General features: G+C 40.4%; 1 protein-coding gene across 1 annotated transcript in view; it reads right to left on the bottom strand.

The window, feature by feature from the left end:
* The window catches only part of BMPER (BMP binding endothelial regulator), a 297,532-nt gene extending 285,396 nt beyond the window's left edge, over positions 1–12,136 (bottom strand). Inside the window, exon 1 of the mRNA XM_053264967.1 lies at positions 12,033–12,136. The gene's annotated coding sequence lies outside the window, so the exon portion shown is untranslated. The remainder of the gene's footprint in view (positions 1–12,032) is intronic.
* Between the last annotated feature and the right edge of the window lie 6,258 nt (positions 12,137–18,394).

Genomic DNA, 18,394 nt, shown 5'->3' on the forward strand with positions numbered 1-18,394 from the left:
CAGACATGTCTCCTGAAAAGACCATTTTCCCCATTTGGGGTTCACATATTTCACATTTCCTATCTGCATGTTGGAATTAACTAAATTAATTAAATTGTTAACTTGGGGATCCTACAAACACCGTCAATAATCCTACACATAGGTTCTCACTTTGGGTACACACAATGAAAAATCCACTTGTAGGATTGTCATATATTATAGATGACTTGTGGTTTTCAAGGTAATTCCTATATGGAAGTCCTCTCAGAAAGAAAATGAGAAATGTATGAAGCAGCCTTAACACTCATCCAAATGTAAACGTAAAGTGGAGTACCATTAATCCACAAATTATCCAAATATTTGTAGTGTCTTCGAAAATATGAATTTGTAGACAAACCAGCTTTTAGACTAGCTCTGTCCATCCCACAAAATGTAAGGCTTGTGAAAGGTACCAGGCTGCCAGCCATTGTCTTTCACTACCTTTCCTATGGTTTGGGTTCCTTGCTGATGCCCCTTCAATCAGTTATTTTATGACTGGGAGGGGGAGCAAGGAACAGGAGGGAGATGACATGTGAAATGGAATGACCTGAGAGAGAGCAAGAATAGGACAATAACTAGGAATACAGAAATAGGACCCAGCCAGATATTCTCCATGTCTGGCCTTGGGCATACTATACAGAAGAGCCCATGAAAAGAAAATAAAAAATGCCAAATGACAGGTGTACCAATAGCAGATCAGGACAGAAGCAATGAGATCATGGTGTGCAGGGGTAGGGAGAGATAATTTCAAACTGATCAACTTTCCTGTGTCCAAAATGCCATTACAATTTTCCAGAGCGCTGAAGGCCACATGTAGGGCTTGAAAGTATCATCAACCTTTCTGATTTCACTTGAAAAATTAAAGCACTCAGCACCTTGCAGGAGGTACTTAGCATAGGCTGAGCCATTACCTTGATCCTTCCGGTCTCATTTTTAAAATAGTGCTCTTAAGAACATTATTTGTCTGGTACTAGATCAGTTGCTTCATTAAGATCATCCTTTCTTAATTCCTTGCATGCATACACACACACACACAATTTAGGCCAGATGTTTATAACACTGCTTCAAAAAGCCTCACAGTCAATTTTTAAAAGGTCACACATCATAATACACAGAACTAAGAAGATCTGAAATGTGTCCTTCCAAACTCTTAATAATTTACAGCAACATAAAAATAACTTCAACACTATAAACACCCTAATACTGTTCTTTATTGATTGGACAGTGCCGAGTACTTTAGGTGCTTGCTAAATCAATAGTAAGGATTATGTATTAAATACTTGCATTATCTCTCTCTATCCTTGAGACTTTTGGGGTGAAAACTGACAACCACTTACCATGTCAGAACAGCTTGAAAATGTTGCATCATGTGGTAGTTCCAACTTCAAGAGGAACTGGTGTCAGACCTGATTCTATGCAGGGCAAGGCAGATCGTGGGGGGAAATGAAGGTGATATGTACTGTAGCCATCAAGACTGTGTTTCTTATTTGCTCAGACCAGATAGCAAACCTCATCTGGAAACTGTAATAGGAGACAGGATGTATCATCTGAGTTGTTCTCCTGTCTATTGGTGCAAGGAGGCTTCCTTGGCTGCCGTCCTTGCAGTGCCCTCTCTCACCTGACACCTCTCAGGTCATCAGTTCAAGACTGGCTGCCGACTCTAGTTCTGATGCCTAAGAGCTCCAGTCACATGGTGGACCAAATGCTCACATGCTTCCGCAGATGTGAGGAGGGGGTTCTGCTCCACATGTGGCTGGAGCCTACAGACAGTTGCAAAGCACAAAAATTCACATCCTGTTGACATAACACAGGAGTTAGATTTATATCTCAATACAATCCATTTATTAATAGAAATATTACAAAGTCACGAAAGTAAAATTGAATGTGGTGATAACAGATGGCTGTAGTCACTCAGTGAGAAAGAAAAACCAGTCTCCACGTGCCCAATACTATTTCACTTATGACAAGGCTAAGACATGGATCTAATAAAGCCAAATAAATGCAATGTGACAATTTATAGGACTAGAAGCAAGCTACATTATTATTTACCTTTTTGTCCTGTCCTTCCTCCAAGGAGCTCAGGGCAGTGTACTCATTTTATTCTCAGAACAATCCTTTGAGGTGGGTTAGGCTGAGAGATTGTGGCTGGCCCAAAATCTCCCAGTGAACTTCATGGCTGTGTGGAGTTTTGAACCCTGGTCCTAATTCAATGCTTTAACCACTACACCACATTGAAGCTCTTCCCACGATCAAGTGGAAAGGGCTACCCTCTTTTGCAGGGAGGAAGCACTTACCTCCCCACAGACGATCCTCCTTCAGTCTCTGGGAGGATGGATCGCCCGCCCAAATGAGCGGCGGCTTGTTTCTGATGCTCCCACACCCAGCTGCGGCTCGCCCGGCAGCATAGGGGGCTGCGTGCAGAGAAGCATGAGTGCGCGGTGCATTTCTGGGATCTCCCTCCACGCTGCCTCCCCCAGAGTGTGCCTGCCGTGGCTGCAAGCAGCTGCGGTGAACACACAACCAGAATCACGAGGCTAATGGAGAGGGTGGCTACATAGGTGGTCTTGCTGCTGTGGAGCCACTGGGCTTGCCCTCAAGCTCGTTGGTGCTCATGAGTAAGCAAAACCAGGCTGGGCTCCCTTAGCCCAGTTTTGCTCGCTTGTGAGAATAGCTTCATTGGGTCCACATTTACAGTTAGCACATGATAACTGAAGCATCCACTGAGAATGTTTACTTGCCTGATTTATATGGATGAGGTTGTAAAATGTTATCAGACAGTACCATTTCAGATTGCAGGTTCTAGCTGAGTGGGTCAGATACTCGTTGAACATGCCTCAACAAAAAATTTACTATACACAGAAAAATAGCACGTCAGGGAGGAGTTGGGGGGCTCTCCTAGATGCCTATATTTTCCAATTTCATGCAAATTACTTCAAAAAATAAAATGGGGAACCCATACTATAAAGAAGGAAGTCGCTTCATATTCTGAGCACCATCTCAGATGGATAGGGCACTGGCCCTATCCACCCCCAGCACAGTACCTCCAGTGACTGTTGCTGGTGTCTATCTTATGTTTCTTTTTAGATTGTGAGCCCTTTGGGGACAGGGATCCATCTTATTTATTCATTATTTTTCTGTGTAAACCACCCTGAGCCATTTTTGGAAGGGCGATATAGAAATTGAATTAATAATAATAATAATAATAATAATAATAATAATAATAATAATAATAAATAATCTGCTCTAATAATCAGTGACAATCCACAAAATAACCACCTGTTTTTCAAACTCTTTTTATTCTAACTTGAAAAAAGGACTATTGTCTAATTGCCACTATTGTCTAATTGCCACAGATTGCCAGCAGATGGTGTTAAGAATATTATATGACATCCTTCTTCATAGTGTGGCTTTCCTGTTTTATTTTTCGTAGTAATATGTGCTGAAGGTGGAATATATCAGTGTGTGGAAGAACTCAAAGCTAGAAACCTTCTCACTGACATTATTTACATAGTGTCATCAATCAGGGGTGTAGCTACAATCGAACAAGAGGGAGTCAAATGTTCCTGGGCCGCTGAGTGAGGGGGGCCCACCAGCTGGGTAACAGCTTGCTTTTCCCCTCACACCTCACTGAAGAAGGAGGGCACATCTTCACATTTGTCCCAGGGCCCACTCCAACCATGCTATTCCCCTGTCATCAATGAGCATGATGTTTACTAAATATAATAGGACATGTCACTCTTGAGGGGGTTACATCTAAAATTTTTGCTTACTCTAAAATTCGACCTTGGAAGATGAAAGGAAGACGAATGGGTCAGTAGGTGGAGTATATGCATATATTTGAGTTATATATACTTAGGCTTACTTAAAGTGTTATATGGAAGTCTAAGGGATGCACCAAAGACTTTACATAAAAGTGAGGTTTTGAAGGAGTTAAGAGAGGCATCATGGCATCATGCAGGTGCTCTAGGCATGAGGCGGCATGATGAAAGATGGGATAATTTGAGAGAGCAGAAGACCTTTGGATGATTAAGGGAGTAGAGAAGGTCACGGATGAAGATACATCAAGAGAGAAGAGATGCGGGAGGAGGAGAAAGGTTGCAAAGAACTTTGAAGGTAAAGATAGGCGGTTTGTACTGGATCTGTGAGCAGACAGGAAGCCAGTGTATTTGTCTCATTTTAAATCCATTACGTTTTAATACTGCTCATGTTCTAAGGTGCACAGTTCCTCTCCCTCCATTTAGCCTCACAGCAACCTTGCGAGGTAGGTTGGGCTGAAAGTTGGTGGTGTGGAGGAACTAGACAAAGGCAACAGCAGTAGGAAGGTGTAGGAAGAAGGAGAGCTGGAAGTGAGGGGAAAGAATGGGAAAGAAGAGAGTGGATAGCATCAATGAAGAAGGCAAAATTTGGACAGTAAGCAAGGACCAGGGAAGCAATCAGGCAGACACTGAGGATTCCTTGAATTGATATAGATTAGGGAGATTTTAGCCAGGGAAGTTGCAGAGCAAGAAGAGAGAATGAATTCAGTCACCTGTTTTGTTCTTCTCTAGTGGTGTTCAACCTTAGAACAAGAATGGAGAAGTCTAGTGGTGTCTAATGGACGGCTCATTTTTGCCTATGCTTGCAGAAATTGCCATGCATCGTATATTTTGATAACATGAATATTTCTTGATACAGGTTGAGTATCCCTTATCCGGACTGCTTGGGACCAGAAGTGTTCCGGATTTCAGATTTTTCCAGATTTTGGAATATTTGCATAATGAGATATCTTGGGCATGGGATCCAGAACGCTAAAACAGACGCCAACAGAGCAGGCGCCAGAGTGAGCAGGGAGTGGAGGAGGGGAGCTTTCCCTTTTCCCTCTAACACCAAAGTGAGAACATCAAAAACATTAAAAAGCTTCACAATAAAAACAGAGCCACAACTAGAGAGAATTACAGACAAAACCCCTGTCACTAACAGCCTTCTGAAATAAGTAAGTTTTGACTACATGTTTAAAAGCAGCCAAATTGGGAATCTGTGAGCAAGTGAGCTGAGGCATTTTGTTTTCTGTTTTTGTTACGGCGTGGTGTCTGGATTTTGGAGCATTCCGGATTTAGGATGTCCGGATAAGGGATACTCAACCTGTATATTTCATTTAAACACACTCCATGTGGAAAAACAAACCTATTTAGAATTGATGCAGTATGGTGGCAGCTGGACTTTCTCTGGACTCCCTAGTAGGAGTGTGCACGGTTCGGTCCGGCACAATTCAAAAGACCGCCGGACCGGTCCGGAGGTCTGGCGGTCCGGCTGGGTGGGGGACTGTTCCTTTAAGCGGGGTGGGGTGGGGTGGTAGTACTCCCCCCCCCGCCGCTCTTCCCCCTCCAGCGCTGGTCAGTTGAAAAATCTTCTTGGGGAGGCAGAGGTCCTCTCTGCCGCCCCTGCCCCCGTCGTTGTTTGGAAAGCCTAGAACAGAGACAAGCGCTAGCAGCGCGCATGCGCCCTGCGCGGCACGCACGCTCGTCTCTGACGCTGCCGCGCGCGCCGCATACATCATGGCGCGCACGCCGCATATGTCACGGCACGCGCACGGCAGCGTCAGAGATGAGCGCGCGCACCATGCAGGGCGCATGCGCGCCGCTAGCGCTTGTCTCTGTTCTAGGCTTTCCAAACGACGACGGGGGCAGGGGCGGCAGAGAGGACCTCTGCCGCCCCAAGAAGATTTTTCAACTGAGCAGCGCCGGAGGGGGAAGAGCGGCGGCGGGGGGGGGAAGTACTACCACCCCCCACTTAAAGCAACTGTCCCCCCCCATGCCAGACCGGGGGTGCACCAGACCGTGCACACCCCTACTCCCTAGCATAAAAGAGAAGAAAAGTACTCTAGAAATTCAAACAGCAGAGGAAAGTATTCCAGATCCTTTCTCATTGTAAGGATAATGCAATGATCCTTTTCATGCAGAGATCCTTTCCACAACTAAGTTTCTATGGGGTGCATGCATTCATGGTCTTCCCTCTTTCCACCTTCCATCTATAGACTCTTCTACTACAACACCATCATGCTTTTTCCACTTGTTTGAGAAAGGATCATGTAAAATTGGGAGCAATACAAGTTGGGAGAAGGGGCATAAAGTATCATGAGTTGGAAGCATGCCTGCAGACTGCTTTGCCCATGCATGTCAGACACCTCATGATGATCACAATATCATGTGCTGATCTCTCTCCTTCCTTCCCTCCCTCTCTCTGTCTCCATTCATGTGTGTGTGTGTGTGCCAGTCCTTTTGGATGTAGTTTGCATGTATGACTGTTTATGTTGGTATGTGGTGTATGATCTTTAACCGTTTAATGTGTAAATGTCAAGGGTCTGGGGATAATACAGTTCTCTTAACTGAGAACTACTAGGAACAGGGATCTCTCTTTTTTGCTTGTTACACTGGAAAATTTCATTTACATTTATAGTGCTATCTATATATTAACAAATTTAGATTCATTAATGCGGATAAGCACTGGAGAGAATGGGGAAGAGAGAAGGATGGAAGAGGGCAGGAGGGGAGGAAAAACAAACAATTAGTTGGGCAATAGCTAATGGGAGCCAGGTAAAAAGGAAGAAATAAATGTAGGTTGGGTCCACACAATCACGTTATGGATAGCTGAGCCCTGCAGAGCTGATTGTGAGGACCCAATATTTCTGGCCAATCCTGTTCAAACCAGGATCAGATCCTAGTTATCAATCCTGGTTAAATGCAGTTTAACCACAGCAGTTTGTCTAGGATTGCCAAGAGATTCTGGGTTTTTACAGAGTTGCAAGGCTCCATGATCATGGTTAACTCTTCAGCCAGGATTGCCATGACTGTGTGAATGCAGCTTGAGAAAAGGCTGAGGAAGGGATGAAACTGCAACAGATCAAATCCCAAATGGCCTTAATAGAGAATTAATAGAGGCCCTTTTATTGAATTAAATGTGTGCCTGAAGCTGTAATTATCTTCAAAACATGGCCTGTTCCCTGCAAAAGGAACATGTCACAAAGTGGTGGGAGTTTTTGGAGACGCTCTGGTAAAATCTGGGTACCAGCTGTTGCCTCTGGAAAAGAACTTTCTGTGGACACCCACAGCTCTGCAAGACTGGCAAAAATGGATCCAGCAGCTCAACCCAATGTTCTTCTTCCTTCACACCTCCTTCCCCTTTCCAAGTTTTGTCCAGCCAACTGAGTGGCACAAAGAAAGGACAGTGGAAGAGCTTATAAAATTGTACTAGATCCTCTCCTGAACTCTGCACAAGGCCATCAACAATCAGATCCCATTTAGCAGGGAGGCATATGCAAATAATTAGGGAGGAACAGGATGTAGACCACTCTATTTTAGACATACTGGTTGTTTCCCTTATTACAGTTCCCTTTTGGCCCTCCCTTGGAATGTTCCACTCATTTTGACACACCTACAGATTGCCAGATGAGTGTATAAGTTACTACTTAGTACTCATCTGATGACCAGCTGACATTTACTGAATGATTCATCCACACATTTGCTCCTGCTGAATTTGGACTTCATAAGTATGCACAATCAGAACACATGTAAAAACAGGCAGGCTGTTTTAAGTCTGTTCTCCAGTAAAGCCTGATTGAGCTCCTAAAGCTTACATTACTGAACCTAACCCCTACCTTTACTTCCCGGAACCCATGACCTTCTTAAGTATGCATACATGGCGGGCCATATATACTTGACGGAGTATATATGCATACATAGGCATCAACATGTCCCTGCCTCAGTCACTCAAGAGAAATGGGCTCATTTTTCTCCCTGAATGCAGCATTTTTCTTGTTTTCATATAAGTGCATGACTTACATTCACTTCAATGGAAAACATGAAGGCAGCAGTATGTCCTGCATACTCTAGATGCCAGGAGGGTACACAGCAGCAGAGGTCCAATGTAGATCCCAACTCATGTTTGTTTTGTACTTCAAGAAGCCCAGGATTCATTTTGGATTGTACTGATTCCATTACTGGTGAATGACTCTCTGCCAATAAATGTTATTTACTTACTTACTTACTTATTGATTAGAGTTTAATTCTGCCCTTTCTCCAAAGACTTCAGAGCAGCATAACCTTCTAACCTCACAAAAACCACCCTGTGAGGTTGGTTAGGCTGAGAGATAGTGACTGCTTCAGGTTCAACCAATGAGCTTCACAGATGAGTGGGAATCTGAATCTAGGTCTCCTGAAGACCAGCTTTCCCACCACGATAGCACACCGGCTCTCAGTTGTCCTCATTTAAGTAAAGTTTCCACAATTCAGTTATATCTTTCCCCAGCACAGTTTTCTCTTCCCAATAATGCATCCTCAAACTTATTTATTGTGAGTCCATTAAGTGGATACATATATTCTGCAGGTTCATTTTCACATACCTAACCTTTAATAACATGTCATTATCCTTTTGTGATAGCTTTAGTAGAATTGATTGCTTCTGTTTCATCCACAGACATAATTACTTGGTTACTTTACCTGGGTACCTGTTATGTACCTGGCTACTTTAATCAGGACAAGAGGAGCAAATATTCCTTAGGTAACATATGAACTTGGCAGCAGAGTTACTGTTTGCAAATTGCCTATAATACCGAGATCTTTGCTACTCCTGATCTTTGCTACTCCTGATTAAAGTACCCTCCTTCTTTGTCATTATCAACATCATAGGTATAGGAAGGCAACTATAAAGAGTCTCCTGTATGATAATATAATTGTGAAAAGTTGATAGCTCAGGATTTTTATGAATCCCAGTTGTCTCCACCCCAATTAATAACCAGGAAACAAAACTCTGCTAATTGCCTTTATGTCTCTAGCGATTGATTTTATGTATGCTTGAAATATACTGTGGGCATTTTAACTATTAATTGTTGGATACTTGTCTCTTGATTCAGTTTAATTAAACTTCTGGACATACTTGCTAATATGATGTTGCCCAAACATGTAATGCCATATTTGTTAAGTGTATTATTCCACTTTTCCTCCAAATGGTTCATTGCAACTTGTATACGGTTCCCAGGAAGTTTCCCATCCAGGAAGCTTACATGGTCAGGCTTACTTCACTCCAAGCAGAAAAACTGTATCATGTGCCTTTTGACTAATTTCTGGACCAAGTATAGAAGCAACAGTATTTTTTGAAAAATACTTCATCACAACTATTAGAAACCATCTTTGTCAATAGCTGAGGTTTGTCCTGGATTTATTCCCACAATTAGTCAATCTGCCCCAGAGTATATTATTTTTATTGCAACAGTAGTACCCCTTTCTTCAGTCTCCCAATAAACTCCCACAGCAGACTACAAAGGTGTTTTTAAATCATAGGAAACAAATAAAACAACAAAAATTCACAAGACAATAAATATGAAAATCAGCATTGTTGCAACATATTAAATATTAAAACAGAGATTAAGAACAAAGCAGTCAGAAAACCTAAGAAGTCTGGCATCTTCACTGGGCACCAAAAAGATATCTAACTTGGTGCTACATGAGTTTTACTGGGGAGAGCATTCTTTTCCAGAGCTGGGGTCACACACTGAAAAGACCCTATCCCCAGTCACCCCTTACTTCATCTCCAAAGGTGGGGGGGCCAGGAAAAGGGTCTCCAAGGAAGATCTTAATATTCAGGCAGGTTCATGAGAGAAACAATGATCCTTAAAGTACTTACTTGGGACCCAAGTAAGCTGGGGATGAAGATAAATAATTTAAAGCTGAAGATGAGCATATTGAATTATTCTCAGAAAAGGACTGGAAGCTAGTGTAGCTCATATTGCTGGAAAGAAAAGTACCGGGAGCATAAGGAGTGACTGTAGTGTCAGAAATTTGGAGTAAAAACAGTACCCCTATGGTCACATACAGTAGATGGGATTGTATTAGATCTCTGCTAACCCCTGCTAACTGGGCAAAGAGACACCTTTTTAACGTGGTGGTTCTCTTTATTGAGCAGCGGGAGAGTAACTGGCCCTATCCACCCCAGCACAGTACCTCCAGTGACTGTTGGTGGTAACTAATGTGTATATATAGTTAGAAACCAGCATATACATTAGACGTGTGTGTGTGTGTGTGTATATACATGTCTCCAGTTACCACCGGTTCATCTGGGGGCAACTCAGTGGTGGGACTTCTCTTTAGCTGCTCCTGGGCTGTGCAATGCACTCCCTGCAGAAATCCGCAATTTGAATTCTTTATTGGCCTTCAGGAGAGCCCTTAAAACCTCTCTGTTTGGCCTGGCCTTCCAGGGTTTTTAAATAGTTATAACTGGTTATAATGTTGTAACCTGGTTTTCAGGTGGTTTTTTTAATTGTTGTGATTGTTTATTTGCTGTTTTATGATGTTTTAGTTATTAATTGTTGTTTTATACTGTTTTATAATTTTTGTTTTAATTGTTAACTGATTTTAATGGTTTTGCTTTAATTGTAAACCGCCCTGAGCTATTCTATTTTGGAAGGGCAGTATAAAAATCAAATAATAATATTATATATTATATATAGAGAGAGAGAGTGTGTGTGTGTGCATACACTAGACACCAGCTGGTGTCTAATGTGTATATGTGTATGCATGTGTGTGTGTGTATATATATATAGAGAGAGAGAGAGCACCCTTTGGGGACAGGGATCCATCTTATTTATTTGTTTGTTATTTCTCTGTGTAAAGTGCTCTGGAAACATGGAGCCAGCATGGTGTAGTGGTTAGAGTGCTGGACCAGGGCCGGGGAGACCCGAGTTCAAATCCCCGTTCAGCCATAAAACTAGCTGGGTGACTCTGGGCCAGTCACTTCTCTCTCAGCCTAACCTACTTCACAGGGTTGTTGTGAAAGAGAAACTCAAGTATGTAGTACACCGCTCTGGGCTCCTTGGAGGCAGAGCGAGATATAAATGTAAATAATAATAATAAAAATAATAATGTGTTGAAAAGCGGTATATAAATATTTGTTGTTGCTGCTAAAACCTTGCAGATAGCTATTTATGAAGCAACCAGAAAAGTTTATTAACTGCCAGCTTGGTAACACTTTGAAGCCAGGTTATTTATTTCCAGACTGACTTCTTTACTTCATTGAAATTAGATAATCTTATGGTCCATATAACCACCTCATGTTTTTCTTTGTTTTTCAATTATCATAACATTGCCTTTTTTGACTGAGAGCTCAAAATCGGAGAGCAGGCATTTGAATAGGAAGAGCATCCAGCCTTCAAAAAAGGTTCAGTCTGCAAGTGATTACTAGCTTGTTACAAAATCTCTTCAGATTCCCACAATATAACAATCACCTGGGAAATACACTGTTATTTAATAACTGGTAGAGAGTCTGGAGATACCTTCTCAGTATGTTTATTTTTCTGCATATCTTTTATTCTCTCACCCAGAGCAGATGTGAAGATCTGGTGGCCAAGACACGCTGCCAGAAGACATCAGGTCAAATCATTCAGCTTTGTTTTGCTTCAATCCCACAACTAATTAAATCACTTGTTTTTACACAGAACTCTAATTCAATGCTGCTAGATAGCTCTGCTGTGATCTCTTGGCCACACTTAAAAAAAATAAAGAGCACAAGGGAAATCAGCACTGCAGATAAAAATCCTTTTAAAAAATCATATTTCATACCATAAGTTTTATATTTATTTAAACAATGGAAAGTGTAATCTGCTCAAGCGGCTGGTAGGAATAATTACTGAGGGGTTTTCTGTAATCATTAAAGAATGCTAAGCTAACTGTAGAGCAACAATTGGGGCTGAGGGACAAGGTAGATGTGTTTTTAGTCTGAGACTGCCATCCTTCTATCTAAATCTTGTTCCTTCCTCATGTAAAGCATGTTATCTGGAGAGCCTATGCCACTCAAAGCATGCCAGAATTCTAGGCATGTGCATTTGTTTTTGGATTAATGGAAATGGATATGAATGGGGCCCATTCATATCCTTTCCATTCATTCAGAAACAAATGCACCCTGAAATTAATGACAACAAAGGTGGTTCCATTTTTAAAGCCCCCATTTTTTGCCATGTTAAAAACATAAATAAATGTGTGTCCTACCTAACTAGTTGCTGCGGACAAGAGCTCCCCCATGTACCTGCCTCCTTACAGAAGTCGGGCTGCCATATGGAAAAGCGGACTGGTCGTCTGTTTTTTAAAGAGATGCACAGAAGAGGAAATTTCAGTAGGTGCAGCTTGTCATGCAGTGGAAAGAAAATCTGACCAACTGTCATGCCATATTCTGTGCATCTCTTAAAGGAACAGGAGCTCTTTCTCATATGGCAGGCCTACACAGAAGCTGTTCTTTTTAATCCACATTTCTCCTGTGATGCAGCATTGTGGCAGGATATTGTTGGTTAAAAAAGAAATAGGCCAATGCCATAAAAATGGCCACCAGAAAAATTAATTAATGTAAGACACACTTATCTTATTCTAAGCAAAACAAACTACTCTGAAATGAATAGGAAAACAAAAATGATTGGAAATAAAACAACCAAAATAAATTAAAAACAACAACAACCCCACAACCCTGAGACACATGAAAAAAAACCACTAAAAACCATTTGCAACACTAAAAAAACTCTAAAATAAAAATAAAATGATATCCCCCCAAATATCTAACATCCCTGCAGAATTAATGTACTCTACATTTGAACTATGGCCTAGTTAAAATGTTAATTGTCGTTATTTTAAATGGAAAATTCTTCAGTACTTGGAATAATTTGGGTTAAAGATTGTATATCATCAGGCATTGTTCTCAGACAGTACATAGAATGTGCATTAAATGTGCTGCCTTTGTGGAGACAAATCAGATTTGGATTAATCTTGCTAATAAATTCCACAAGAGATAATCAGAGATACACATTTTGATGGGACTATAAGAACATAAATATTATCTTTTATGCCAGTACTCTGAGACAAAGACCGAGATAGAAACCTCCATTTCCAGTATGGAGTAGATAAGCCCTCATCCTGCAGCTGTGAAGAAAGAAAGAGCAACAGTAAGATGCTGGCATGTTTAACAACGAATGATAATGGCTTAACAAGAAAGCAAAGATAAGAAAGTACCATCATCCACTAGCTAAACAGAACTAATGGATCAGCTGGGAATTCCATTGCAATGCCAAATACAACAATCAAGCCTTCAATTATCAAGTAATCTAGAGCAAAAGATTTGAGCAACTTGTATGAAAAGGTTGGATGAAATGCATTTTTTAAAGTTGCACAAGGCTTTCGATTTCAAAGTCCTGTGTCCGGTTAGTCTTCTGTGAAGCAATGGACATCTTCAACTCCTAAATATTTCAGGGGCAAATGCATTCCAAAATGACTTGATATTGTGCAAAACAAAACAAAAATATATTAAAATTATTGGGTTTATAAAGATGATATTTTATTCAGCATGATACATAAATAAGGATTCCGCCCCCCACTAAAGATTCATGTGAAAATTATCTCCATACAACATACATTGGTCCATGACAGTAAATTATTCTTCATATACAGCAACAAGAACATTCAAATATATTTCTAATACAAGACAATAGATGATGAAAATAAGAAAGCATGTATTATTGAAGTAAAATCTGATGCAATAAAATACATTTATTACTCTTTGCCTAATGCTATTTTAATAGCAGAATTTACTTGGATAGCAAAACCAATTTGCAGGCTTCAATATAAATCAGAATGCTGGGCAATATAATGTCCATGTTTTCATCTGTGAAGGAATTAATATGCTTTACTGTGTATTCTACCAAAGAAAACCACATGGCTCTGTGGTCACCAGGAGTCGACACTGACTCGACGACACAACTTTACCTTTACCATGTTGTTCTACATTGGAAAAACAAATAACCAAACAGCCATTATAGCAAAATCCACAAATCACTTAATGCTACACGGTGGCTCTTAAACTGATCTTCAACTCTGTTCACAATTCAGAGTACTTTGATAATATCTAAGTGCTTCACTTAACTGGCTTGTGGATAAGGATCTTTGTGCCATTAAGGTCAATGACACTTACCAACTTAAATACAGTTGTATACACTGAATGGGCTTGTGGATCACAGACTCAAACACTCTTCAGCAAATTTAGTTCTACAAATTCCATTTTATTTCTAGGATATTCTGCAAGATATCCTAGAAAATCAAAGAAGACATTTTTGTCAAAGGATGCAAGTTAGAAAATGTGTATGAAATTGTACAAAGTTTAAACAATGACATTTAGAAAGATCAAGTTCGTATCACTGATGGACTGATTGGAACTTAGCACATTGTGCCCACCATGTCTACATTTATATATGCCTCTAATAGAGTTGATAAAGTCAAAAGTTTATTTTGGTACAAGCATCTCATAAAAATATAGCATATTCTTTAAATAACTTGAAGTAACATCCATTCTGCATATTTAAAGCTTGTCTGATAGTAACTGAAAGATTTTTACATTCTTATTCATTATCCCCTGCTAACTGGGCAAAGAGGCACCTTTTACCGTGGTGGTTCTCTTTATTTAGCAGGGGGAGAGTAACTGGCCCAAACCACCTCCAGCACAGGACCTCCAGTGACTGTTGCTGGTGTCTATCGTGTGTTTCTTTTTAGAATGTGAGCCCTTTGGGGACAGGGATCCATCTTATTTCTTTATTATTTCTCTGTGTAAACCGCCCTGAGCCATTTTTGGAAGGGCGGTATAGAAATTGAATTATTATTATTATTATTATTATTATTAAAGTATAAATAACTAGGACTTTACACAAGAAAGTGGTATTTACATACAATCTCATGTTGGTTTTTTGTTTTTTAAAAAAGGTTTGTGATGTATTGTTTGCCATGTAGGCAAATCTTTCTGCAAAGTCTCGCATTTGACTTGGTCAGCAACGTTATCTTCATTGGCTTCAGAAACATGGTTGTTGACATCTGCACATCTGGCTCTCCAAAATCAGCAAATTGGCTTTTTTACACATATTGTCATTTGGCTTTAACTTTTTTGGTTTTGGCAGTCAAAACAGTTGCATTGTAACTGATATTACATTTGAGGACATTCAGTTATTCTGTTGTATACATTGTAAATGATGATATCTTTTGAGCACATTCAATCCATATGGCCATGCAAAACCAAAATTGCACTGGGGGATCAAAGACGGATGGCTCTTGGTTGTTTAATAAATTGCCTCATTTTATCACAAGGTCTTCCTGTGTTACTACTACTCATACTTTATCCATTAAAAACCAACATGTTCTTTCTATATACATTCTGTAGATTTCAGGCCCTGTTGTGGTATTATCCTACAAAAGCCCTTTTGATGTGAACTAGAGTTGTACAGCAGCATGGTTGTGCTCTTGCACAATTCCTAGTCACATCATAAGCCAGGAGGATTGCAAAAAATGTGACATACCAGCTATGTACGTGATAGATTCTGTTTCCCAGCTACCTAGAGCGATAAGAACTGTTCTGGGTTCTTACCTCATCAGAGGTGAGGACCTGTGGAATGCTGTCCCTAAAGAGGCTCACCTGGCACCAAGTTTGATTTCCTTTTGGTGCCAGGTGAAGGTCTTTTTATCTGCCCAGACATTTTAGATCATTATTTTTTAACTGGTGCTTACTGTTTTCACACTGCTGTTTTAATGTATTGTTAGGTAGAGTTGTTTCAATTATTGTAAGCTGTCTTAAGAGGAATATAACTGGATTGGGGCCAGTTGTAATAGAAATATTATAAATAGTAATAATAATTAATAATAAAATTTACAAACTGGTAGTTTAATCAAGTACCTGGTGAACCACAGGCACAACTAGTATACCACAGATGGCTCAGAGGCCATATGTTGTGCAAGCTGTCATAAATGATTGTGCAGAAGGTGTTCCTAATGGATCCTGAATTCCTAAAAGTACTTCACATCACATATTGTCAAATATATGGCATGCTTAGTAAAATATAATATGTAGCATGACATGTTTGTGATGAACTGAGCCAACCTGACATTCCAATTCCATTTTTAAAAGCCCCATTTTAAGGAATCAGCTGTTAGTCTATTTTATGGGTTTTCTGTGTGTCTATCACACACAATGAGGGTTCTGCCACACCTTTTCCCACTTTTTAGGAAAGGTTGGGTATTGTCTGTCTGCCTACTCTATAATTTTTTCCTCTGCTATATACTAATCTGGCAGAGATCTATTTGCATAGCTCAGTTGCAGCCATGCCTTGCATGACCCTTGTAAACTTTTCACAAATCTGTTGGTGGCCCACCACACAAGGGGATGGAATCCTTTTGCATAGTGCTAGCATTTTTTCCATTATTAAACTTGAATACCTGGGAGATTCAGTTTTCAGATTCTGCTAAAGCTTCCTGCTGGAGATTGTGGCTATGGGATAATTACCTGGTTCCTACATTCTTTGTTATCTCAGAGAATGTGCACTTGGATATAATGGTGACTCGTGGTAGCAACTTCTAGGCTCTGGATGTGGCTTTTTAACTCTTAGAATCTTATACCTATACAAATGCAGGTGGACCTCATTATTTGCGGAGGTTCTGTTCTCGGCTGAAGCCGCAGATAGTGAAACTGTGGATAACAAGGCATTGCAGTAATGGGAATCGGGGGGTTAGATTCCTACAGGGGAAAATGGGTTAAAAAGGCTGAAAAGGAAATAATTTAAAGCAAGTGCCATACCATGATCTACAGGTCTCCAGTTGCCCAGTAATGCCACCCCCCAAGCCACAATTCTACCATTTTCCCATGAAAAATCTCAGGTGGAATTCCCTCCCGCCCTAAAGAGCCACAAAAATGGCTCAATACCACAAAATGGTGGCTGGGAATTACCTCAGTATTGTAAAACTCGTATCGTAAAATGATCTCAGAGGTCATTTCTGGCCATCTAGGAACCGCAGACACGTGGTTTTTTACACTTTTATTTACAGTGTATACCAAGGTTGGGTGTCAACTGCCCAACCGCGGATATGCAGAACCGTGGATATTGAGATCACAAGTACAGGAGAACCCCATTACTAATGGGGGTTCCATTCTGCAGTGGCGGAAGGCAGAGAGCAAATCCGTAAATAATGGGGCATTAAAGTGAATGCAGATGGGGGGTATGTTCCCACACCCCTCAAATCTCACCCCAAATGGACAAAACAGGCAAAATAAAGTGCCCTACTGTGCTTCACTGCCCACAAGGAGTCCGAAGATACCCCCCAAGAGTAAAAATTTGGCTGAAAAATCACTTTTTGGGGGCCTCATTTTTTGGAAGAAATGAGCCATAAAATGGCTCCCAAAGTCAAAATGGCAGCTCATGTAATCCTCTACTGCCAATTCTACAGGGATAGTCGTTCTAACCTTATTTTATCCCTTATAAAGAAATATCCTGGCCACACTGATCTTTTTCATCTGGAATATTTGCTGTCAAATTTTAAACCAGTGATCTATTAATGTGGCCAAGTTTTGTTTTATTACTTGCAAATTGCATAAAGCTTGTACTATTAACACCAAAATTCTGTAAAATGTAAACGTATTATGCAAACTGTAATGACTGGTCAATGACCATAATAATCTTCTATTACTCAAGGTCATTTCCATCTACCCTGACCTGCAGATATGCGGGTTTAACCCTTTTCCTGCTGTCCACCCCAAGTATACTGAAGTCAAGTGTCCATTACTCAACCACGGATACGTGAATCCATGGGTGCTGGTCCCACTATTAACGAGGTTCTCCTCTAATGAGGTCCACCTGTAAGCACGTTGTCTTTGCATACCATCTTAGGACAGAGACGTTTGCTTTTTAGTCAGGATTGAAATACCATTTTTAGGTTTGAATGCCTAGTGATTCTGATTTCCTAGCTTATCTCTTTCCCCCTAGACAGTCTATGCTTACCCCCAATGAAATCTGTTGTTCATTTATACCAATGAAATCAATTTATACTAATAATGAACTGATATTTGGATATTTTCTAAGTAACAGCCACATCCAAATACATTGAGAGGTAAAGGGAAGCCTATTTCTGTTGGGAGCAAGCAGCAACTACCATTTTTGAATCTTCAGATTGCTTTTGAATTTTAAGAGGAAACCATCCCAGAGAGCAAATCATGGAAGGTTGGACAAAACTCCTGCTTGACTTGAGCATCTTCCACAATGGTCTGGTTGTTATAAATTAAAGTATTTTAAATGGTCTTGATTTCTTTTATCTTTTAACTGCTTTAATTATTTTTGATTCTCCACATTTTTTGTTTTGTTGGTTGTGTAAACCGCCCAGGGCTACTAGATTGGGTGGTATAAAAATGTGACCAAAAATAAATAAATAAAGCATACATAGTTCTCACTGAAGGTATTTCAGTTGCACCAATTCACAGGTGGTAGCTCACTTAATTAAATGCTCCCTCACCCCCAACTCTTACACATAGGATGGTGGCCCACCTCACAATAGAAGATAATTCA

Source organism: Hemicordylus capensis, chromosome 6 (genome assembly GCF_027244095.1).
Source record: "Hemicordylus capensis ecotype Gifberg chromosome 6, rHemCap1.1.pri, whole genome shotgun sequence".
NCBI classification, from domain to species: domain Eukaryota; kingdom Metazoa; phylum Chordata; class Lepidosauria; order Squamata; family Cordylidae; genus Hemicordylus; species Hemicordylus capensis.